Source organism: Bubalus bubalis, chromosome 2 (genome assembly GCF_019923935.1).
Source record: "Bubalus bubalis isolate 160015118507 breed Murrah chromosome 2, NDDB_SH_1, whole genome shotgun sequence".
Lineage (NCBI taxonomy): Eukaryota > Metazoa > Chordata > Mammalia > Artiodactyla > Bovidae > Bubalus > Bubalus bubalis.
Genome location: NC_059158.1, coordinates 131,603,181 through 131,627,608, shown reverse-complemented (window position 1 = coordinate 131,627,608; position 24,428 = coordinate 131,603,181). Strand labels below are relative to the sequence as shown.

At 39.5% G+C, this 24,428-nt stretch overlaps 1 long non-coding RNA gene across 4 annotated transcripts in view; it reads left to right on the top strand.

The window, feature by feature from the left end:
- LOC112582765 overlaps window positions 1-24,428 on the top strand; it is a 43,483-nt gene that overhangs the window by 5,202 nt on the left and 13,853 nt on the right. For 3 of the 4 annotated variants that reach the window (XR_006548459.1, XR_006548457.1, XR_003107089.2), the window contains exon 2: window positions 48-154. This is a non-coding gene — a long non-coding RNA (uncharacterized LOC112582765). Of the gene's footprint in view, window positions 1-47; window positions 155-21,440; window positions 21,545-24,428 lie in introns of all 4 variants that reach the window. The other variant, XR_003107088.2, reaches the window with a different exon arrangement.

Here is a 24,428-nt window from a genome sequence, read left to right as displayed (position 1 = left end):
GTCATCACTTGTTTCTGTAATCTCTCTTTTCCTTTTGGTACATGAAGAGCATGTCCTAAGAGTGGATAAGTCCTTCATCTGGGTCCCAGATTGATGGAACAAAGCTGAAGATGACTGTGACTAACAAAGACTACAAAGAGAAATCAACAGTACTGTAAGTAATTTCAACTTGGGGTTATTGTCATAGAATGACTTAGGTTGACCTGTACATTACCCAGGTTGAATGATAACTTGGCAGCCATGAGACTAATATTAATTACAGAGCATATTCGAGAACTCTGAAAACTGGCAGTTGATCTCTAGCGCAGTTGAAACAGTATCACTGAGAGAACAATTAGAAAAGGCATTCTTTTTCAGAGACAATTAAAACTAAAGTTTAGGTAGGAGATATTCTATATTTATAAGTATATATTTGGACACTTAGGGGAAAATAAGCAGTGGCTTGAGAAATGAGCTCCATACCAATTATGCTATGTTGGATTTATGCTCTGAAATCTAATGTTGATTCAACATTTGAAAGTTGTCACATTTTATAAGCTCTGAAAAATAAAAATGAACCTGGACTGTGTCAATCTGCTCTTCAAATGGTAAAATCATATTACCAGTTTGGAAAACAATTATTAAACTCTGCTCAAAAAATTATTTATGGAGCTAAATGCAAAATTCAAACATTTGGGAGAAAAGCATCAGAGTCCACAGCAAGATATTTTGATGTTCTGGGTAAAGAAAATAAGTATTCATCCTCTGTATAGAGCAGGTTCCTTCAAATTTACTTTTCAAGCATCTGACCTTTACAGTTGGCATGTGAGTCCCTCTGTCTAATTATAAGTCACAAGAGGGAACTCAGCAAAAGAAAGGTTGACTTGTGATAGCGCAGCTTCTCATAGTGACAATACCATGAGGCACAGTTTCAATAGGTACCCCAGAGAGTACGACAGTATGATGTATATATAAAAAAAACACCTCTGTAGAAACAGTCTAAATGTTTTATCAGTAGAAGAATGGCTTAAAATAATAATCATATTTCTACATTTTACATGCAGCAAAATATATTGTCTAAAATTAATGGCCCCAGTATATGTTTAAAGTGGATAAGCCTCAAAAACAGATTACAGATGGATATGATTATAAAACAGTAAAACATGCAAAACTATATATTATTATTATTAATAAATTTATTTATTTTAATTGGGGTTAATTACTTTACAATATGGTATTGGTTTTGCCATACATCAACGTGAATCTGCCAAGGTATACACGTGTTCCCCATCCTGAACCCCCCTTCTTCCTCCCTCCCCGTACCATCCCTCTGGGTCATCCCAGTGCACCAGCACCAAGCATCCAGTATCATGCATTGAACTGGTGATTCATTTCATATATGATATTTTACATGTTTCAATGCCATTCTCCCAAGTCATCCCACCCTCTCCATCTCCCACAGAGTCCAAAAGACTGCTCTATATATCTGTGTCTCTTTTGCTGTCTCGCTTACAGGGTTATCATTACCATCATTCTAAATTCCATATATATGCGTTAGTATACTGTATTGGTGTTTTTCTTTCTGGCTTACTTCACTCTGTATGATAGGCTCCAGTTTCATCCACCTCATTAGAACTGATTCAAATGTATTCTTTTTAATGGCTGAGTAATACTCCATTGTGTATATGTACCACTGCTTTCTTATCCATTCATCTGCTGATGGACATCTAGGTTGCTTCCATGTCCTGGCTATTATAAACAGTGCTGCGATGAACATTGGGGTACACGTGTCTTTTCAATTCTGGTTTCCTCAGTGTGTATGCCCAGCAGTGGGATTGCTGCTGGGTCATAAGGCAGTTCTATTTCCAGGTTTTTAAGGAATCTCCACACTGTTCTCCATAGTGGCTATACTAGTTTGCATTCCCACCAACAGTGTCAGAGGGTTCCCTTTTCTGCACATCCTCTCCAGCATTTATTGCTTGTAGACTTTTGGATCACAGCCATTCTGACTGGTGTGAAATGGTACCTCATTGTGGTTTTGATTTGCATTTTTCTGATAATGAGTGATGTTGAGCATCTTTTCATGTGTTTGTTAGCCATCTGTATGTCTTCTTTGGAGAAATGTCTACTTAGTTCTTTGGCCCATTTTTTCATTGGGTCGTTTATTTTTCTGGAATTGAGCTGTAGGATTTGCTTGTATATTTTTGAGATTAGTTGTTTGTCAGTTGCTTCATTTGCTATTATTTTCTCCCATTCTGAAGGCTGTCTTTTCACCTTGCTTAGAGTTTCCTTTGTTGTGCAGAAGCTTTTAAGTTTAATTAGGTCCCATTTGTTTATTTTTGCTTTTATTTCCAATATTCTGGGAGGTGGGTCATAGAGGATCCTGCTGTGATTTATGTGGGAGAGTGTTTTGCCTATGTTGTCCTCTAGGAGTTTTATAGTTTCTGGTCTTACGTTTAGATCTTTAATCCATTTTGAGTTTATTTTTGTGTATGGTGTTAGAAAGTGTTCTAGTTTCATTCTTTTACAAGTGGTTGACCAGTTTCCCCAGCACCACTTGTTAAAGAGATTGTCTTTAATCCACTGTATAGTCTTGCTTCCTTTGTCAAAGATAAGGTGTCCATAGGTGTGTGGATTTATCTCTGGGCTTTCTATTTTGTTCCATTGATCTATATTTCTGTCTTTCTGCCAGTACCATACTGTCTTGATGACTGTGGTTTGTAGTAGAGCCTGAAGTCAGGCAGGTTGATTCCTCCAGTTCCATTCTTCTTTCTCAAGATCGCTTTGGCTATTCGAGGTTTTTTGTATTTCCATACAAATTGTGAAATTATTTGTTCTAGCTCTGTGAAAAATACTGTTGGTAGCTTGATGGGGATTATATTGAATCTATAGATTGCTTTGGATAGTATACTCATTTTCACTATATTGATTCTTCTGATCCATGAACATGGTATATTTCTCCATCTATTAGTGTCCTATTTGATTTCTTTCACCAGTGTTTTATATTTTTATATATATAGGTCTTTAGTTTCTTTAGGTAGATATATTCCTAAGTATTTTATTCTTTCCATTGCAATGGTGAATGGAATTGTTTCCTTAATTTCTCTTTCTGTTTTCTCATTATTAGTGTATAGGAATGCAAGGGATTTCTGGGTGTTGATTTTATATCCTGCAACTTTACTATATTCATTGATTGGCTTTAGTAATTTTCTGGTGGAGCCTTTAGGGTTTTCTATGTAGAGGATCATGTTATCTGCAAACAGTGAGAGTTTTACTTCTTCTTTTCCAATTTGGATTCCTTTTATTTCTTTTTCTGCTCTGATTGCTGTGGCCAAAACTTCCAAAACTATGTTGAATTGTAGTGGTGAAAGTGGGCATCCTTGTCTTGTTCCTGACTTTAGGGGAAATGCTTTCAATTTTTCACCATTGAGGATAATGTTTGCTGTGGGTTTGTCATATATAGCTTTTATTATGTTGAGGTATGTTCCTTCTATTCCTGCTTTCTGGAGAGTTTTGATCATAAATGGATGTTGAATTTTGTCAAAGACTTTCTCTGTGTCTATTGAGATAATCATATGGTTTTTATTTTTCAATTTGTTAATGTGGTGTATTACATTGATTGATTTGCAGATATTGAAGAATCCTTGCATCCCTGGGATAAAGCCCACTTGGTCATAGTGTATGATCTTTTTAATGTGTTGTTGGATTCTGATTGCTAGAGTTTTGTTAAGGATTTTGCATCTATGTTCATCAGTGATATTGGCCTATAGTTTTCTTTTTTTGTGGCATCTTTGTTAGGTTTTGGTATTAGGGTGATGGTGGCCTCATAGAATGAGTTTACCTTCCTCTGCAATTTTCTGGAAGAGTTTGAGTAGGATAGATGTTAGCTCTTCTCTAAATTTTTGGTAGAATTCAGCTGTGATGCCGTCTGGACCTGGGCTTTTGTTTGCTGGATGATTTCTGATTACAGTTTCAATTTCCGTGCTTGTGATGGGTCTGTTAAGATTTTCTATTTCTTCCTGGTTCAGTTTTGGGAAGTTGTACTTTTCTAAGAATTTGTCCATTTCTTCCATGTTGTCCATTTTATTGGCATATAATTGCTGATAATAGTCTCTTATGATCCTTTGTATTTCTGTGTTGTCTGTTGTGATTTCTCCATTTTCATTTCGAATTTTATTGATTTGATTTTTCTCCCTTTGTTTCTTGATGAGTCTGGCTAATAGTTTGTCAATTTTATGTATCCTTTCAAAGAACCAGCTTTTGTTGATTTGCTATGGTCTCTTCTGTTTCTTTTGCATTTATTTCTGCCCTAATTTTTAAGATTTCTTTCCTTCTACTAACCCTGGGGTTCTTCATTTCTTCTTTTTCTAGTTGCTTTAGGTGTAGATTTAGGTTATTTATTTGACTTTTTTCTTGTTTCTTGAGGTATGCCTGTATTGCTATGAACTTTCCCCTTAGCACTGCTTTTACAGTATCCCACAGATTTTGGGTTGTTGTGTTTTCATTTTCATTCGTTTCTATGCATATTTTGATTTCTTTTTTGATTTCTTCTGTGATTTGTTGGTTATTCAGGAGTGTGTTGTTCAGCCTCCATATGTTGGAATTTTTTATAGTTTTTCTCCTGTAATTGAGATCTAATCATACTGCATTGTGGTCAGAAAAGATGCTTGGAAGGATTTCAACTTTTTTGAATTTACCAAGGCTAGATTTATGGCCCAGGATGTGATCTATCCTGGAAAAGGTTCCGTGTGCACTTGAGAAAAAGGTGAAATTCATTGTTTTGGGGTGAAATGTCCTATTGATATCAATTAGGTCTAGCTGGTCTATTATATCATTTAAAGTTTGTGTTTTCTTGTTCATTTTCTGTTTAGCTGATCTATCCATAGGTGTGAGTGGGGTATTAAAGTCTCCCACTATTATTGTGTTATTGTTAATTTCCCCTTCCATACTTGTTAGCATTTGTCTTACATATTGCGGTGCTCCTATGTTGGGTGCATATATATATTTATAATTGTTATATCTTCTTCTTGGATTGATCCTTTGATCATTATGTAGTGTCCTTCTTTGTCTCTTTTCACAGCCTTTGTTTTAAAGTCTATTTTATCTGATATTGGTATTGCTTCTCCTGCTTTCTTTTCGTCCTATTTGCATGGAATATCTTTTTCCAGCCCTTCACTTTCAGTCTGTATGTGTCCCCTGTTTTGAGGTGGTTCTCTTGTAGACAACATATATAGGGGTCTTGTTTTTGTATCCATTTGACCAATCTTTGTCCTTTGGTTGGGGCATTCAACCCATTTACGTTTAAGGTAATTATTGATAAGTATGATCCTGTTGCCATTTACTTTATTGTTTTGGGTTTGAGTTTATACACCCTTTTTGTGTTTCCTGTCTAGAGACGATCCTTTAGCATTTGTTGGAGAGCTGGTTTGGTGGTGCTGAATTCTCTCAGCTTTTGCTTGTCCGTAAAGCTTTTGATTTCTCCTTCATATTTGAATGAGATCCTTGCTGGGTACAGTAATCTGGGCTGTAGGTTATTTTCTTTCATCACCTTAAGTATGTCTTGCCATTCCCTCCTGGCCTGAAGAGTTTCTATAGAAAGATCAGCTATTATTCTTATGGGAATCCCCTTGTGTGTTATTTGTTGTTTTTCCCTTGCTGCTTTTAATATTTGTTCTTGTGTTTGATCTTTGTTAATTTGATTAATATGTGTCTTGGGGTGTTTCGCCTTGGGTTTATCCTGTTTGGGACTCTCTGGGTTTCTTGGCCTTGGGTGGCTATTTCCTTCCCCATTTTAGGGAAGTTTTCAATGATTATCTCAAGTATTTTCTCATGGCCTTTCTTTTTGTCTTCTTCTTCTGGGACTCCTATGATTCGAACGTTGGGGCATTTAACACTGTCCTGGAGGTCTCTGAGATTGTCCTCATTTCTTTTAATTCGTTTTTCTTTTTTCCTTTCTGATTCATTTATTTCTACCATTCTATCTTCTACCTCACTAATCCTATCTTCTGCCTCTGTTATTCTACTATTTGTTGCCTCCAGAGTGTTTTTGGTCTCATTTATTGCATTATTCATTATATATTGACTCTTTTTTATTTCTTCTAAGTCCTTGTTAAACCTTTCTTGCATCTTCTCAATCCTGTCTCCAGGCTATTTATCTGTGATTCCATTTTGATTTCAAGATTTTGGATCATTTTCACTATCATTATTTGGAATTCTTTATCAGGTAGATTCCCTATCTCTTCCTCTTTTGTTTGGTTTGGTGGGCATTTATCCTATTCCTTTACCTGCTGGGTATTCCTCTGTCTCTTCATCTTGTTTATATTGCTGAGTTTGGGGTGGCCTTTCAGTATTCTGGCAGTTTGTGAAGTTCTCTTTATTGTGGAGTTTCCTCACTGTGGATGGGTTTGTACAAGTGGCTTGTCAAGGTTTCTTGGTTAGGGAAGCTTGTGTCAGTATTCTGGTGGGTGGAGCTGGATTTCTTCTCTCTGGAGTGCAATGAAGTGTCCAGTAATGAGTTATGAGATGTCAATGGTTTTGGAGTAACTTTGGGGAGCCTGTATATTGGAGCTCAGGGCTGTGTTCCTATGTTGCTGGAGAATTTGCATGGTATGTCTTGCTCTGGAACTTGTTGGCCCTTGGGTGGTGCTTGGTTTCAGTGTAGGTATTGAGGCGTTTGATGAGCTCCTGTCAATTAACGTTCCCTGGAGTCAGGAGTTCTCTGGTGTTCTCAGGATTTAGATTTAAGGCTCCTGCTTCTGGTTTTCAGTCTTATTTTTACAGTAGTCTCAAGACTTCTCCTTCTATATGGCACTATTGATAAAACATCTAGGTTAAAAATGAAAAGTTTCTCCACAGTGAGGGACACCCAGAGAGGTTCAGAGTTACATGGAGAAGAGAGGAGGGAGGAGGGAGTTAGAGGTGACCCGAATGAGATGAGGTGAAATCAATAGAGGAGAGAGCAAGCTAGCCAGTAATCACTTCGTTATGTGCACTCCACAACTGGACTGCTCAGAGATGTTCACGGAGTTATACAGGGAAGAGAAGAGGGAGGAAGGAGACAGAGGTGGCCAGGAGGATAAAAGGGGGGAATCAAAAGGAGAGAGACAGATCCAGCCAGTAATCAGTTCCCTAAGTGTTCTCCACCATCTGGAACACCCAGAGAGTCACAGAGTTGGGTAGAGAAGAGAAGGGGTAGGGAGGAGACAGAGGCGACCTGGTGGAGAAAAAGGAGAGTCCCAACAGAGGGAGAGCAGTCAAGCCAGTAATCTCGCTCCCAAGTAAAAATGGGTACTGAAGATTGGGTTCTTAAAGGTACAAAATTGATAACAAATACCAAAAAGCAAAGATTAAAAATCTAGAGTAGAGTTTGGAATTTCAAAAATACAGTATTGAAGAAAGGAAGAAAAAAAAAGAAAGAAAAAAAAAAAACAAAGTCACAAAAATTATAAAATATATATATATGAAGTATGCTTTAAAAAATAGGGTCTTTTTATTTTTTGCAAAGTAATAGTAGGTTATAAAAGTGAAAATTAAAGGAGTAATAGAGGACTTAAAAATTAAAAAAAAAAAAAAGAATGATCGTAAAAATAGTAAAAATATATCTAGGACTTTCTCTGATGTTGTTGTAGGGATTGTGGGGTCAGTTAATTTTCAGATAGTTCCTTGGTCTGGCCTATATTTCTCAAGATCTATAGGCCCCTTCCAATGTAGTCAGTACTAATGACAGGGTTTTAATCTATTGCACCTGTCACTTCCAAGGTGGTTCCCTCTGTTTTAGCTTCTTCTGTTTGCTGGTCTCTTCAGTGTCTGATTTCTGCCCTGACACAAAGAGGGCCATGGTGGACACTTTTTAGGCTCACTTGTTCAGTTGTGCTGTGGGGAGGGAGGGACACTTCAAACAAATAACACTGGCGTGTGCTCGCAGTGTCTCAGCCTCACTGGGCCTGCCCTGCTCACAGCGTGTGTGCCCTCCCTGCCCACACTGCTCTGGCTCTAGGTTGCTCCGCCGGGAACCGTCCAAGGCCAGCCCTGGGCTGCATGCACCTCCCAGGTCTAAGCCGCTCAGGTTCAGGCACTTGGGTAGTCCTCAGAGGTGCAGACTCGGTTGGGCCTGCATTTTGTGCCCTTCCCAGGTCTGAGCAGCTCAGGTGATGAGGGGTTTGGCAAGTGATAAGTTTGATAAGTGATAAGGCGAATTATCACCTCCGCAGTCCCTGCTCGGTTTTCTGGGTGTACAACCAGTGCACCTTCTCAGGCGGATGTTGACTGTCCAGAACCCCAAGAAGTCTTAGTTAGCAAAGAAGCCTGCTTGCAGTTTGGTAGATAATGTCTCTCTAGGGCTGCGATTGCCCCTTTCTGGCTCTGGTTGCCTGTCACCGGAGGGGGATGGTCTGCAGCCGGCTAGTTCTGTTCAGTCCTTTGTTCTGTGCATGGGCCTGGCGGTGTCTTAGGGCTTTTCGCGTGGTAGCTATCCCACAGTCTGGTTTGCTAGCCCAAGTTAGTTAGCTCAGATTGCCCTTGGGGCATTCAGGCCAGATTCTTACTCTAAGCAATGCAGCCGGCACCTCCCTGCCCAGCCCCCCCGCTTGCTAGTGGCGGATGCAGGCATCTGCGCTGCTTCTCTGCTGGGGGAGTTACCATTGGGCACGTAATCTGTGGGTTTTAATTATTTATTTATTTTTCCTCCCTATTATGTTGCCTCTGTGCTTCCAAGGCTTGCCACAGACTCAGCAGTGAGAGTGTTTTCTGGTGTTTGGAAACTTCTCTCTTTTTAAGACTCCCTTCCCGGGATGGAGCTCCATCCCTACCTCTTTTGTCTCTTTTTTTGTCTTTTATATTTTTTCCTCCCTCCTTCTGAAGACAATGGGCTGCTTTTCTGGGTGCCTGATGTCTTCTACCGGCATTCAGAATTTGTTTTGTGGAATTTACTCAGCGTTTAAATGTTCTTTTGATGAATTTGTGGGAGAGAAAGTGGTCTTCCCATCCTATTCCTCTGCCATCTTAGGACAGCCCCTCAACAATATATTATTTACAGATGTATACATATGTGATTTTTAAAGATTCAAATGTGCATAGGAATGATAAACATCAAATTCAGTTCAGGGGTTATTATCTCTGTGTATATATCATGAGGAATGGGATTGAAGAAATGTACAAAGAGCTTCAGCTGTATCTGCAATGACTGAATTTTTAAAAAATAATTTAAAAAATCTGAAGCAACTATGGTACTTGGGTAGTTGATATACAAGTGTTTGTTATATTCTCTTTCCTTTTCTCTGTGGTTGAAATATTTCACAATTAAAGAAATGGCACTTTGTTGTAATGTTGAAAGCCAATATTTTTCTCTAAAAATATTAAGTGTAGAAAATATTCCAAACTAATATTCAATTTTTAATGTTTCCTTTTAAACCCTTTAAAATTTTGCCTAACCAATGCTGAGTGAAACAACTAGTAAAAAAAAAAAAAGTGTGTGTGCACGTGCACACATGCACATGCTGCACCGTGTCTGACTCTTTGCAACCCCATGGACTGTAGCCCACCAGGATCCTCTGTCCTTGGAATTTTCCAGGCAAGAATACTGTAGTGGGTTGGTCATTTCCTTCTACAGGGGATCTTCCCAACCCAGGGACTGAACCCATGTCTCTTGTGTCTTCTGCATTGGCAGATGGTTTCTTTAGCTGAGCCACCGGGCTAGCCCAGTAAAACAACATAGCTACCTTGTAAATATATTTCAGATATGTATCCAACAAAAAAGGCTTTACAAAAGGTATAAATCACTAACATTTAACTGAAAAACTGATAGAAAAAATTATTTGGTTTTTGACCGTATCAAACATAAATATGAAGGTAGTTCTTTAATACAATATGAATAAAAACATTTTTTTCTTTGGAAATTAAAGAAGTTCTTTATGTTTGTAACATTCCTGTTGGGGTCAGAAATTAATTGTTAAATTATTGTTAAATTTTATGGCTACAGAAATTATAAGTTAATACGATAACAGCTCTAGCAAGATGAGGCCCTTGCCCTCATTTCTTTTGAACCATTGAACAAGTACCTGCATGAGACCTGTTCCCTGGAGCAAAAACATCACATGACTCTTAAAAATCTTTAAGAGTAATTTCCCCAATGAGAGGCTCAGTAGGTAACTTGAATAAAACAGACCAGGCTATATTAGGGAATGATTTAGCCCAGTAAGTTGGAACTGAAATGCTCTGTATAAAGGGGCAATAGCTAATCCACCTGAGCCAATTTTAGCTAAGTGGAATGCAGGCACATTTAGATAAAACTTTGGATTCTTAGAAATATGATTTTTTTTAAATCAATCATCTGACTTTAAAATGCATCTCATTCAGCTTTTCTTAACACTGTGTTAGTCAAACAAAACATCTACAAAAATAATTTGGATCATGGCCCATCACGTTTCCAACTCTGCTCAGAACAATCAGATGGTGATAGCAATATAGCATTCTTTGAGGTTTATTCCTGGCACAGATTCTACTCCAGACCATTAGTCCTAGCCACCCATGGAAATCCCATTTCCCTTGAAACTGCTGCAGCTATCTTACTACCAGAAGAGGAGACAGCCTTAAGCCAAACCCAGCAAGTCAAGGCCAACTGAGTAGAGAGACAGAATCTGGAATCTCCATGATGTTCATAGGATACTGACTTACCAACTCTGATGCCTTACCTTTTTTGTTACCTATGATACCTTTCTTTACTATTTAAAACATTTTGGATCTGGTATCCATTAAGACAACCTAACTGATACAAAGATTCTTTCTCTGTGTTTATCTCTTTGCCCCCAGTACAATTTATTAATCCTCTCTCTCTCATTTTTTAACGCCACTAAATCATATATCTATGTTTTAACCTATTTACATTTTCTATGACTCCCTCAATTGTTTGGGGGTCATATATGATACTCTTGCATGATTTAAAATAAAGTGATGGAGTTGGAGACACAGTAAACATTAAGGAGCCTGCCCCAACCTTCAGTGTGGATCCTGAGTCACTTCTGTAACTCTAGATTTGCTTCTCTTCTATCCCAAGAAAGAATATTGAGCCATATTGACAACCAACTTTTTTTGTTGTTATTCAGTCGCTCAGTTGTGTCCAATTATTTGCAACTCCATGGACTGCAACATGCCAGGCTCCCCTGTCCTTCACCATCTCCTGGAGATTGGTCAAACTCCTGTCCATTGATTTGGTGATGCCATCCGACCATCTCCTTTTTGCTAAACTAGACATCTCTACCTGTTTCTAATTGGTTGTTTTTGAACCTTAACTTGTTATTTATTCTTGCCAAAATGATCAGTTTTCTTTGCTTAACCAACTTTCCTCCTTGGATCCCCCACCTTTCTTACACCATTCTTAGCACCTTATATGTCCTAAGCCCCTTTTTCTATCCATCACAATTCCACTTACCCTTCAAGGTCTCCATCTTATATCTTCATGGGTGCTCTCCAATTTCTCACATAATAGCCTTTTACCCTTATAATAGCCATTTGAGATGTGCAGGTACATACAGTACCTACAGTCTCAGGTACATACAGTCTCATTTTGCAGGTGAGAAAACTGACACATAAACATGAAATAATCTGTTCAATATTTTAAAAAATATCACACATTTCATAACTCTATGGCTTTTACCCTTGCTATTGCCCCTGACCATTCCCATCTGGATATACCATCTGTTTCCTAAAGAACTCAGCTCAAATATTGTCTCCTCTGAAAAGCCTTCCTTGAACTTTCTGGGAAGAGTTAAGGGCTTCTTTCATTCTGTATCAGGGCTTCTTTGTTAATATCTTCATTTATTCTATTACTCTAATTATTCATGTGCATCTATCCCAAATGGACAGGATGATTTAAATTCTTTAGCTTTCAACATACCACTATCATTTTTGCATAATATCATTTTCAGTAACATAATTGAGGCTGCTTACTGTAACACAAGAGTTTATTAATTGGAAAATAAAATAAATATATTAGGACAAGTGAAAAATTAAAATTTTATTTGAATCTCGAGTAAATTCCTCCTCTACTATACTTCACAAAAAGGAGGATGTTTAATAAAAATTCAAACTGCAAAAGGACTTTATAAACACCCTGTTTTTTAATGACTGCTATTGAGTCCAAGCTCACTCTGCTTGCCATATGACAGGCCAATGAATCAGAGACAAGGTATTGCGGCAAGAAATACGACTTTATTCAGAGCCGGCTGACTGAAAGGAAGGCAGACTAATGTCTCAAAATAACCATCTTATTGGGTCTGGATGCCAGGTTCTTTTATAGATCAGAGATGGGGGGAGGTGAGGAAACAAAGTATAAAGGCCATTAATCTTGCAAATATCTCCTAGAATGGCAAGCCTCATGCAGGGGGATGTGTTAATTTCTTCCTTCCTGCCATCTACATGTGGACATCATTCTGAACAAAGGAACTTTGGTTTTAACAGCCAGGCAGAAGGGCAGAATTCTCTGAGCAGATCAGTATGTGTGATTATGATAACAAAAGCAATGGAAAGCAAATCAAAGAAACAGTTCCAACATGGAATTAGAATTGACTTTTCCCTGCAACATGTCTACCTGTGCCAACCATCATGATGGGAGCTAAGATTGCAGAGATGAATAAGACATAGTCTTTTGGTTTAAGGAGGTAGACAAAAATACATATATATGAACTCTTAATTAAAATATCATATTCTGGATGCTATGAATATTATTTACATATATATATTCAATGGGTAATGATAATATAAAATAAATTCTTTCAAAGAGGTTATGGAATATTCTAGAAAGTAGGTGCTATTTACCAAATATATGAGGTTAACGAGGGCATTCTGTCAAGAATAGAAAAGAGAGACGTTGAATGGTAGCTTCAGAGCAATCTGTTGTGGTAACAATCTCTAAATATTTCCAGTCTCCTCCTGAGTAGGATTGCATGTCATTGTTCCCTAGAAGTTAGATGAGTCAGTGCAACTTGCTCTGATTGGGAAAAACATGATTAGAAGCTTAAAAAGCCAATGCATAATCTTTTACTCTCTCTAGTCCTATGACATTCTGTTAACGCTCAAAGCTTGTGGCTGCTATCTGTGTCTGAGTTCAGAGAAACAGTCACTTTAAGCTTCCGTGCTTTGGGGGCTGCGCTATCCTAATGGGTTAATCTAATATGAGAGGAAGATAGGAGAGAAAATGCATTGGCTCATAAGGAAGCCAGGCCTATTGGCAGCATATATAAAAGTCAGCCTATAATATGACCATTTACTTAAAAGTGTGTGCACAAAATATTTGAATCAATAAATTCACATAAACACATTTTATGCTTTTTCAATTAAATTCCACTTTTCACTAGCTGTTCTTATTTCCACAACTAACTCTGAAGTTGATATATATAATTTGAATCAAGAAAAAGATGTCTTCATAATCCATCTTAATCTCACAGTTACATAATAAATGACCTACTCCAATTAGTGTTTCAGATAAAGAAAAAAGTAACTAGAGGCATCTGCAGCCTTGGTATATATTAGCTTCATTTGATGTTGAAGACTGAACACTATTACATTTCTACTGCAAGAGGAATGGTACAAAGGACAATGCTTACAATTTTGGAGGAGGACAGGCTTGTCTTCATTCTAGCACAATTGTAGGCCTTCACACAGTACTGTCTTCATGGATTTTACCTCCCAGCTAAAACTGATTCTATTTTAGCAAGAGTTTCTAGAAAAATATCTTAATCCAAGAGAATAACTGAAATAGCGAGAACTTGTTACCTCTTGATAGACAAAAACAGGAGGATGTTTGTGTTCATTTGCACTTGAGCTTTGTAACATACTACTTGAAAGAAGGGAGCTAAGAGGATAGTATATATATCTTATAGATAAGTTTATGTAAGCAGAGGAGAAAATGAGTTCAGAAAAGGTCTAGATGTGAAGGGATATCCTAGATTGTCAGTATGTAAGGCCAAGGGGCAGTGAATAGGTTGGGATACACATCTTAAGACAACAGAAAAAGAGGAAAACCAAAGGAAGAGGATGGGGAGTAAAAACGACAACTCCGGAGATAAACTTAGTCTCCTTCGTAATTGTTGCTTTTCCCAAGTAGTTTGTGACATAGCCCAAATGAAATTCCTCAAGTGCTTTCACCTGCTAGGATCTGCCCAAATATTGAAAGGAATCGTCCTTGTACAATAAGAAATTCAATAAATAAAATTTCCAACTTTGAAGACTAAATTTGTGGTTTATTGACTTAAAAAATAGCCTCAGCCTAGAAGTTGAGCGTTTTATTTTATTTGGTGAGAAGTTTTAGGACTTCAAGCCCAGGAGACAGCATCTCAGGTGCCCCTGAGAGAACTGTTCCAAGGAGGCAGGGGGAGAAGTCAGGTTATATAGAAGTTTGCAACAAGGGACAGGTAGTCTGAATATCAGAAAATTATTGCTAATTAAGGAAAACCACATATCTCAAGTTAAGGAATTTAGCGCTTTTCTATGTATGGGAAGATGCAAGAGTCTGGGCTTACTGAAATCATTCCTTTCATATCCCTCTCAGCTCTCTGACGCTATTATCTTGCATCTTTCCACATTCCCCTGAGCTCAGTGCACAAGCAGAGAGTGCCATGAGCTCGATGGCTGCTGGTTAGCAGGCATTGTTTTTCCTGGGTGTTCTCTGGGCTCAGAAATTCATGTTTGGAAGGTTGAAATAGTTGATGGCTGTGACATCCTTGTTTATTTATACAGCAGGAAATACTCTATTTCACAGATTGTTTATTAAAAAGTTTAGTAATGTATATGGTTCTCTAAAGGCTTTCTGAACTAAGAGGCTACCAGAATTTAGCTCCATCTTGGCCATTGCCTGTCTCACTGGCTGACCTAGGAAGTCCCTTGATCTGTCAGTGCCTCAGTTCCCTCATCTATGAAGTGGAAGCTTAGCCTGGGTGGTGGATGCTCAGTTGCTTCAGTAGTGTCCAACTTTTTGCGACCCTCATGGACTGTAGCCTGCTAGTTTCCTCTGTCCATTCTTCAGGCAAGAATGCTGAAGTGGGTTGCCATGCCCTCCTCCAGGGGATCTTCCCAGCCCAGGGATAGAACAGGCATCTCCTGCATCTTCTGCCTTGCAGGCGGGTTCTTTACGCACTAAGCCAACTGGGAAGCCCCGGAAGCTTAGCCTAAGTGACCCCAAATGTACCACCTGAATCCAAACTGTGATTCTAAGCACTGGTTACTAGCAGTTGTGGCTTTTATCTGGAGATTATTGATCACTTACTGATGAAATCCCTTATCTACTTTTTTTCACCAACAGATATTATGGGAATTGCAGGTGACACATTATTAAGCGTCAAACAAGGTTAAAGAATGTTTAAAGTCCAGTGACCAGACAAAAGTTATATAAGGAGTCTAGCATATGGCAGTTTTGAAAGAGCAATAAAAGGAATCTAGCATAAGGCGGTTTTGAAAGAGCAATAAAATGTTCATACATATTTAGGTTAATAATCAAAGATCTTTAAAGGAATGGTGTGGGAAGGGGAAAAGGGATACACAGCTAAGAACCTCAAGGCCTGGGTGCAAAATTGTCCCAATATGTGGAACAGTGTCTCTGTAACCTGGTTGGTACAACTTCAATCTCAGTGGTTTCCCCCGCAGTGGTAGACATTATGAGAATGTAAAGGCAACTATATTCAAGGGCAATTCGTGTACTGTGTAGCCATCTGACATTCACACTCAGGGGGCTTGTAGTCACTCAGCATGCACGTGCTCACTGTCATTAGAGGCAGCTATTGGCTCTGAAGAGCCCTACAGATGCCTCCAACAGCCTCCAGGACAGTATTTTGGTGCAAACCTTAGCGTGTGCTTTCAGAGAATCATTAGCGAAAGGAGATAACCACAAGTAAATAGAAAGCAGGTGGACTGGTACAAATGGTGTCACAAAAATATTTTTCAAGTCAATTACTGTAGGGTGGTTTTTTTTTTTTTTTAAGGTGCTGGGATATCTATGCTCCACTTATCTCTAAATAATAAAACTTTTCACTCCTAGCAACCACTTCCTGGAAAACAACCTGACAAAAAGATCAAAACAGTGAAAAGAGGTCTTTTGCACATTTGCCCATGATAAGAGAGGTTTTAAGAGCAAAATCCTATAAAAGCTTCAATCCACTCTGTCTCAGATGAATAACTAGGGTCAGGAATACCCTTACTGAAAAAAATAACATGTATTGATATTAACTTTTCCATGATCACTGCATTCTGGATTTGACTATCAACTGCCCACAGAATTTTATGACAAAACAATAATTGAGATTTTATTGGCTGTAAATAGGCCCCATGCATTAACTGCACAATAATAAAACAAATTGCACTCATTTCTTTGCTTCTCCCTGTGCTATGCCAGGCAGTTTATATAACCTCAGAGGGCCTTAGTTCCCTTACTTGTAACTTGAAGATAATAATATTCACTTTGTGGGGCTGTTGGGGAAATTAAGTGAGTAATGCACGTGTATTGTTCAGGGACAGGCCCACACAGAAATTCAACAGATGTTAACTCCTTGTCCCTTGCAATTCATTTCTATCCAGAAGCTAGAGTGCTCTCCTTAAGCTATAAATCATAACATGTTATTCTGCAGCTTAAAACCCTTAATGGCTTCCCATTACACTCAGGATAAAATTAAAAAAAAATTTGCAATCTTCCCTACACGGCCTCCAAGGAAGCAACAGTTAGAACTGGACATAGAACAACAGACTGGTACCAAATAGGAAAAGGAGTACGTCAAGGCTGTATATTGTCAACCCTGCTTATTTAACTTATATGCAGAGTACATCATGAGAAATGCTGGGCTGGAAGAAGCACAAGCTGGAATCAAGATTGCCCAGAGAAATATCAATAACCTCAGATATGCAGATGACACCACCCTTATGGCAGAAAGTGAAGAGGAACTCAAAAGCCTCTTGATGAAAGTGAAAGAGGAGAGTGAAAAAGTTGGCTTAAAGCTCAACATTCAGAAAACAAAGATCATGGCATCTGGTCCCATCACTTCAGCACAAGGGGAGAGTTGGAGGCTTTATCTTTTAATAAGTATCAAGCCCATCTTTTTTTTTTTTAATGCACAATTGATATTTTATAAATAAGTAAAATGCTATGCAGAAACAGCTTATAGCCCACCACTCAAAGTCAAATTGCTGCCTCTGAGGCCCTCTTAAATTGTAGTTTGGAAATTGTCACTGCATTAGCACATGCTAAGCCTCTTGATGAAGGAGAAAGAGGAGAGTGAAAAAGTTGGCTTAAAGCTCAACATTCAGAAAACAAAGATCATGGCATCTGGTCCCATCACTTCAAGGGAAATAGATGCGGAAACAGTGGAAACAGTGTCAGACTTTATTTTGGGGGACTCCAAAATCACTGCAGATGGTGACTGCAGCCATGAAATTAAAAGACGCTTACTCCTTGGAAGGAAAGTTATGACCAACCTAGATAGCAATTTAAAAGCAGAGACATTACTTTGCCAACAAAGGTCCATCTAGTCAAGGCTATGGTTTTTCCAGTGGTCATGTATGGATGTGAGAGTTGGACTGTGAAGAAAGCTGAGCGCTGAAGAATTGATGCTTTTGAACTGTGGTGTTGGAGAAGACACTTGAGAGTCCCTTGGACTGCAAGGAGATCCAACCGGTCCATTCTGAGGGAGATCAGCCCTGGGTGTTCATTGGAAGGAATGATGCTAAGTCTGAAACTCCAGTACTTTGGCCACCTCATGCGAAGAGTTGACTCATTGGAAAAGACTCTGATGCTGGGAGGGATTGGGGGCAGGAGGAGAAGGGGACGACAGAGGATGAGATGGCTGGATGGCATCACTGACTCGATAGACGTGAGTCTGAGGTAACTCCGGGAGTTGGTGATGGACAGGGAGGCCTGGTGTGCTGCGATTCATGGGATCGCAAAGAGTTGGACATGACTGAGTGACTGAACTGAACTGAACTGAAGAGTCAAATTGCTGCCTTTCATACATACTCAAATATGTATGAAACAGTCACATAGGATTATCCATTTGCTTGAAAGAAAAACCCATTTGCTGTGAGAGTTCTTAACAAGCAAACATATTTGAATAGGTGACATTTAAGTTGAAAGCTAAAGAGTAAAATTTCATCAGCATTGAAGAGGGAAGGTGAGGCTTTCAGGCAGAGGGAACAGTATTTGCAAAAGCAGTGACAGTTTCCAAACTACAATTTAGGAGGGCCTTAGAGGCAACAGTTTGACTCTGAGTGGTGGGCTGCAAGCTGTTTCAGGGCTTCCGTGGTGTTTCAGATGGTAAAGAATCTGCCTGCCAGTGCAGGGAGACCTGGGTTCATTCCTTGGGTCAGGAAGATCCCTGGAAAAGAGAATGGCAACCCTCTCCAGTATTCTTGTCTGGAAAACCCCATGAACAGAGGAGCATGGTAGGCTACAGTCCATTGGGTCACAGAGTCAGACCCAACTGAGTGACTAACACTTCCATTTCCACGTGACTGTTTCTCCCCTACTGGACTCTAAGGTTCATAAGAGCCAGGATAGCATGACTGTTCCCCTCAGGGCCACAGTCTGACGTAGAGAAGGAATGCTTTTTGCTGGAGTTAAAGATTTACTAACTAGTAAAGTCCATCCACAGATACAGCAGAAGATCTGTCCCTGATGTGAAAAATTGAAGCACATTGCTGTAGCCAGCCTGATGTAAAACTTCGAGGGTTCTTCTTGAGCCAACAGACAGGAGCAAAGGAGAAAGAAAATACCTCCATCAAAAACTGTGCCTTTGTTTTTGTCCTCTTTCTACTTCCTCTTTGACTCAATTCCTTTCTTCTGTCCTGCCCACTGCACTTCAACAAATGGTTCTAGAGAAAAACTAATCTTAATGTGTTGCTGTTATTTAGTCACTAAGTTTTGTCTGACTCTTGTGATCCCATGGGCTGCAGCACACCAGGCTCCTCTGCCTTTCACTATCTCCAAGAGTTTGCTCAGATTCATGTCCATTGAGTTGGTGATGATATCTAACCATCTCATCCTCTGCCACTCCCTTATTTTGTCTTCAGTCTTTTCCAGCTTCAGAGTCTTTTCAAATAAGTCAGCTCTTTGCATCAGGTGGCCAAAATATTGGAGCTTCAGCTTCAGCAGCAGTCCTTCTAGTGAATATTCAGGATTTATTTCCTTTAGGATTGACTGGTTTGATCTCCTTGATATCCAAGGGACTCTCAAGAGTCTTCTAAAGCTCCACAATTCAAAAGCATCAATTCTTCAGCACTCAGCCTTCTTTATGGTCCAGTTCTCAAATCTGTACACGACTACTGGAAAAACTGTAGCTTTGACTATACAGACTTCCATTGGCAAAGTGACATCTCTGTTTATTAATAATACTGAGTAGGTTTGTCATAGTTTCCCTTCCAAGGACCAAGTGTCTTTTAATTTCACAACTGCAGTCACCGTCCACAGTGATTTTGGCACCCCAAAAAATAAAGTCTGTCACTGCTTCCACTTTTTCCCCATCTATTTGCCATGAAGTTATGGGAACCAGATGCCATGATCTTAGTTTTTTGAGTTGAGTTTTTAAGCTAATTTTAAGCCATTTTTCCTCTTTCATCCTCATCAAGAGGTTCTTTAGTTCCTCTTCACTTTCTGCCATAAGGGAGGTGTCATCTGCATATCTGAGGTTATTGATATTTCTCCTGGAAGGCTTGATTCCAGCCTGTGCTTCATCCAGCCCAGCATTTCACATGATGTACTCTGTATATAAGTTAAATAAGTAAGGCGACAATATACAGCCTTGTCATACTTTGATTTTTTTCCTTTCCCAGTTTGGGGCCAGTCAGTTGTGGAGGTTAAGTGCTAATGTATATTTAAACACAGACATGGAAATCTCTCCAAGAACTTCCCTAGGACCTACCTTCCACATTGCTGCTGCTGCTGCTGCTGCTAAGTCGCTTCAGTCGTGTCCAACTCTGTGCAACCCCATAGATGGCAGCCCGCCAGGCTCCGCCATCCCTGGGATTCTCCAGGCAAGAACACTGGAGTGGGTTGCCATTTCCTTCTCCAGTGCATGAAAGTGAAAGGTGAAAGTGAAGTCGCTCAGTCGTGTCCAACTCTTAGCGACCCCATGGACTGCAGCCTACCAGGCTCCTCCGTCCGTGGGATTTTCCAAGCAAGAGTACTGGAGTGGGGTGCCATTGCCTTCTCCAACCTTCCATATTTGGAATTTCCAAACAGTGACAGTCTAAAGGACAATGTGAGACCAGGCTGGGGAGAGGACCCTTAATGAAAAAATCAAAGCCAGATAAGAGGGAAGACTCAGAATGGACAAGAAAATGCAGGAGAGACTCAATCTAGATAGACTACCAAGACCAGAAAATGCAGAAGGGATGGTACCCAGCACAGTGCTTGGCACTTAGGGACATTTCATTAAGGACCATTGAAGGAAGGAAGGGAAGACAGGGTTTCCTATTACCAGCTTCCTGAGTTGTTGGAAGAGGTGGCAGGAATAAAGTGTGCTGTTGTGACTAAAAGAAAAAAGGGGCCAGATCTAGAGTCCAAACAGAATGGGATATTAGTACTTCCCTTCAGAGACCTATGCAAAAGCACAACCCAGGAAACTAAAACAGGTGGCTTAGCTCATTGGTAAATGATCCAAAGCACATGTGACACAGACTAGATGCTAGGTACAAAGATACACCTGGCAGGGTCTTCTCTGCTGAGGCCTTGGGAGAAATAATATCTTGAAGAACCACTTGTGGCTTATCTCATCTCTTCATAGTTGGTGGCCCCAGTACCTCCTCCTTCTTAAATTCCTCTTTCTACAGAATTCAAATTCAAATTCCTCTTTCTACAGAATTCAAATTCCTCTTTCTACAGAAAGTCACAGGAAGTGCAGGTATGTCCAGCTGTGAAGAGATAAGCCACAAATATTTCCTCAGGGTGTTAGGGGAAGGATACTGACTGAAACCGCCCACCCTGGCCAGGCCCTTTAGTAACCACTTGCATGAGTTGCTCTATGACAGGAGATCCTGGTAAGGAATACGGAACTAATAAGCCACCACCAACCGGAAGAGTTCAGGAAAGGTCAAAAGGAGACACCACGTGTCCGTCCACTTCCCAGAATCCCTCTCGCTAGCATCCATCTTGGCTGGGCAATGCGAGCACCACCAGGAAAGACTGAATTAGAATGATTGGCCAAAGACAACCCGGAAACTAATCCCATCACCATAAAATTCGAGACTGTGAGCCACGTGGCAGAGCAGTTCTCCTGGGTTCCCTTACCCTACTGCTCTCCACCTGGCTGCCCTTTCCCAATAAAATCTCTTGCTTTGTCAGCACATGTGTCTCCTCGGACAATTCATTTCCAAGTGTTAGACAAGAGCCCAGTTTCAGGCCCTGGAAGGGGTCCGCCTTCCTGCAACAAATGGCGACTCTGGTGGGACTCTTCTTCGCTGAGACTGACATCCTGACCACTTGGGGTACTCAGGGGCCAGCTTGCCTGCCAATGGACCAGACTCAGCAGCCGCAACTGGGACCCTTTTGTTCCTGGTCTCCTCCTGAAGCAGACAACTGACCAGAGTGACCTGACCGGTAAGGAACAAGAGACTTTATGGACCTCTCTCCCCTTCCCTCTCTCTTTCCTCTCCTTCCCCGTTTTTCTAGTTCCCTGGTCCTGGATGCAGGAATCTGGTCAAAGGGCCTCAGCCTGAGCTGAGGATTGGAGACTGATCACCTCCTCTTGACAGAGAACTCGAATTCTGGTTCTGGCCTGGTCTGATTTCTGGTAGGGCTGAGTTCCAGTCCTCCCTTCTCTGGAGGCCCAGGGTAAAGTCCCATAAAGCCTGGGTATCTGCAGGTGGCAGGAGAGGTCTGTAAGGCAACCCTTTTTGCCCCCCTCTCCCACCTCCTTCTCCTTCTTCTTTCAACCTGGCTTCCTTTCCTCCCTTTGAAATCTTTGAAGACCTGAAATTTTTTCCTTTCCTCTGTTAATACTTGGATCTGAAGTTCTGTGTCTTTATAGGAGGTTTTCTGACAGACTGTATTCTTGTATTTAAGGGAGTGTCTGATGAGGACTGCCAGGTTTATATGTATGTGTTTTAACTCTGTGTTCCGTGTTGTGATTTTTGATGGCCATTTTGCTTTGTCTGGCCACCATTTGGTTTAGACCTGCTGCCATTTTGTTAGAACTTGATTTTCTTTCCCTGTGCCTTGAGACCAGGGCTCTCAGGAACACTTATCTAGACCATCTCTAAGTCCTGAGACTGAGGGAAAAGGGGAAAAAGCCTTTAAAATTTTTATTTCAACTGTTTTTTTTATAAACTAGTAAATTTTATATTGGAATATCTAATTCATGACTAAACTTAGAAAATGAAGCTAGATCTTGCACTGTGTCTGTCTCAATATGTCTTGGTATGTCTTTGTCTCTGGGTAATATTTTTGAGGTTAATTTGTAAATGAGCTCTATTTAATTGGCTTAAAGAAAGGTAAGCACTTACAAATCAAATAATTCTAAATTAAACAATAAATTCCAGGTTCATGTGAACTGGAAACTATTCAATATTAAATACCTGATATTAATGTTTGTTTGTTGACCTATCTAATATAGACATGTCTTAGACTAATTAATATTAAGTAGAATATTTTCATTGTACCTAGGTTTAATATAAGTTAAATATCATCGTATAAGTTACAAGTTGGTCAACAAGGACATCACCTCGAGTGAAGAAACTTCTAAAAAAAGTGTAAATGAGATATGAGCTTTTAGATAAGCTCTATTAAGAATAATTATTTTTTAGGAATATCTGCCTAAAATAGTCTCTCCAGATTGGTGTAACTTGAATTTCTAAGGGTTGTGCTAAGTGTGCTAAGTTTTAGGAGTCTATTGAATAGTTAGGTCATTTCCAAATAAAATAAGGTTTTGAAACATTTACTACTAAACACCAATTTCCTTTTACAGAGAAACAAAGAAATTTGAGACTATAAGTGAATAATGTTTGGTGCCATCCTAAAATGTTCTAAGAAAGCAAGGGTTTTAGAAATTATCACTGGTGCTTATGCTCACCAATCTATAAAATGCAAATATAAAAGTTAGTTCTTGGTTGCCAAAGGAAAGTAGGAAGTGTGTTTTCAGTTAAAAAAAAAAAAAAGGTATTAAAAATACTAAAAAGAGTTATGCATGATCAGGATTTTCTAAAATTGGATTACAATTAGTTAGATAAATGGATTTTGTTACGAATGACACAGCCATAAGAAAACTCAGTTCAGTTCAGTCGCTCAGTAGTGTCCGACTCTTTGCAACCCCATGAATCGCAGCACGCCAGGCCTCCCTGTCCATCACCAACTCCCGGAGTTCACCCAGACTCACATCCATCAAGTCAGTGATGCCATCCAGCCATCTCATCCTCTGTCGTCCCCTTCTCCTCCTGCCCCTAATCCCTCCCAGCATCAGAGTCTTTTCCAATGAGTCAACTCTTTGCATGAGGTGGCCAAAGTACTGGAGTTTTAGCTTTAGCATCACTCCTTCCAAAGAAATCCCAGGGCTGATCTCCTTCAGAATGGACCGGTTGGATCTCCTTGCAGTCCAAGGGACTCTCAAGAGTCTTCTCCAACACCACAGTTCAAAAGCATCAATTCTTCGGCGCTCAGCCTTCTTCACAGTCCAACTCTCACATCCATACATGACTACAGGAAAAACCATAGCCTTGACTAGACGGACCTTTGTTGGCAAAGTAATGTCTCTGCTTTTAAATATGCTATCTAGGTTGATCATAACTTTTCTTCCAAGGAGTAAACGTCTTTTAATTAGTTAGAGCCAATTAGGTACAAGATGGTGGAGCTGACTTTCACTAGACCTTGAGCCTTGGTATTTATGCCTATTGTGACATATCAGCAAGCTAAATGATACACCCATCAACATTGACTAAATCTGACCAAATGTTCTAAAGCCTTTTAATTGATCTTTTTGAAAAAACATCCTAAATAGAATTCTTTTGAAGTTCTTTTGACCTCTAGCTAACTTTGGGGTGCTTCAGAGGGCCCCTGAAACATCCCAAAGAGAGATATTAAACTGTGTTTATTTGGTTGGTTAAATTACATGAAAAAGATTATCAAATGAGTAATAAATCCGCTCATGTTATAATGTATGGTAAAATTACTAATACAGATATCCTAGAAATTATGGAGTTCTTAACATCCTGATATGTCCTGGTATTCTAATGGAAAATCTGAGGACTTCACAAAAGTTAACAAAAGAACTGAATGAACCAGTGAATATGCTTATAACTTTTATGATTTCTATCTCAAAAATTATGGGTTTGAATCTTATGTTTTCAGGGAGTAGGGAAAACCTTCCTCTCAAACTAATTATGACAATACTTTGGTTAAATTAAATGTTATAAACAAAACAATTATATTTTCTCTCTATCTGACTCCTCCAAAAATTTGAAATTCTTAGGTTTCCAGTAAGTTTATCAAA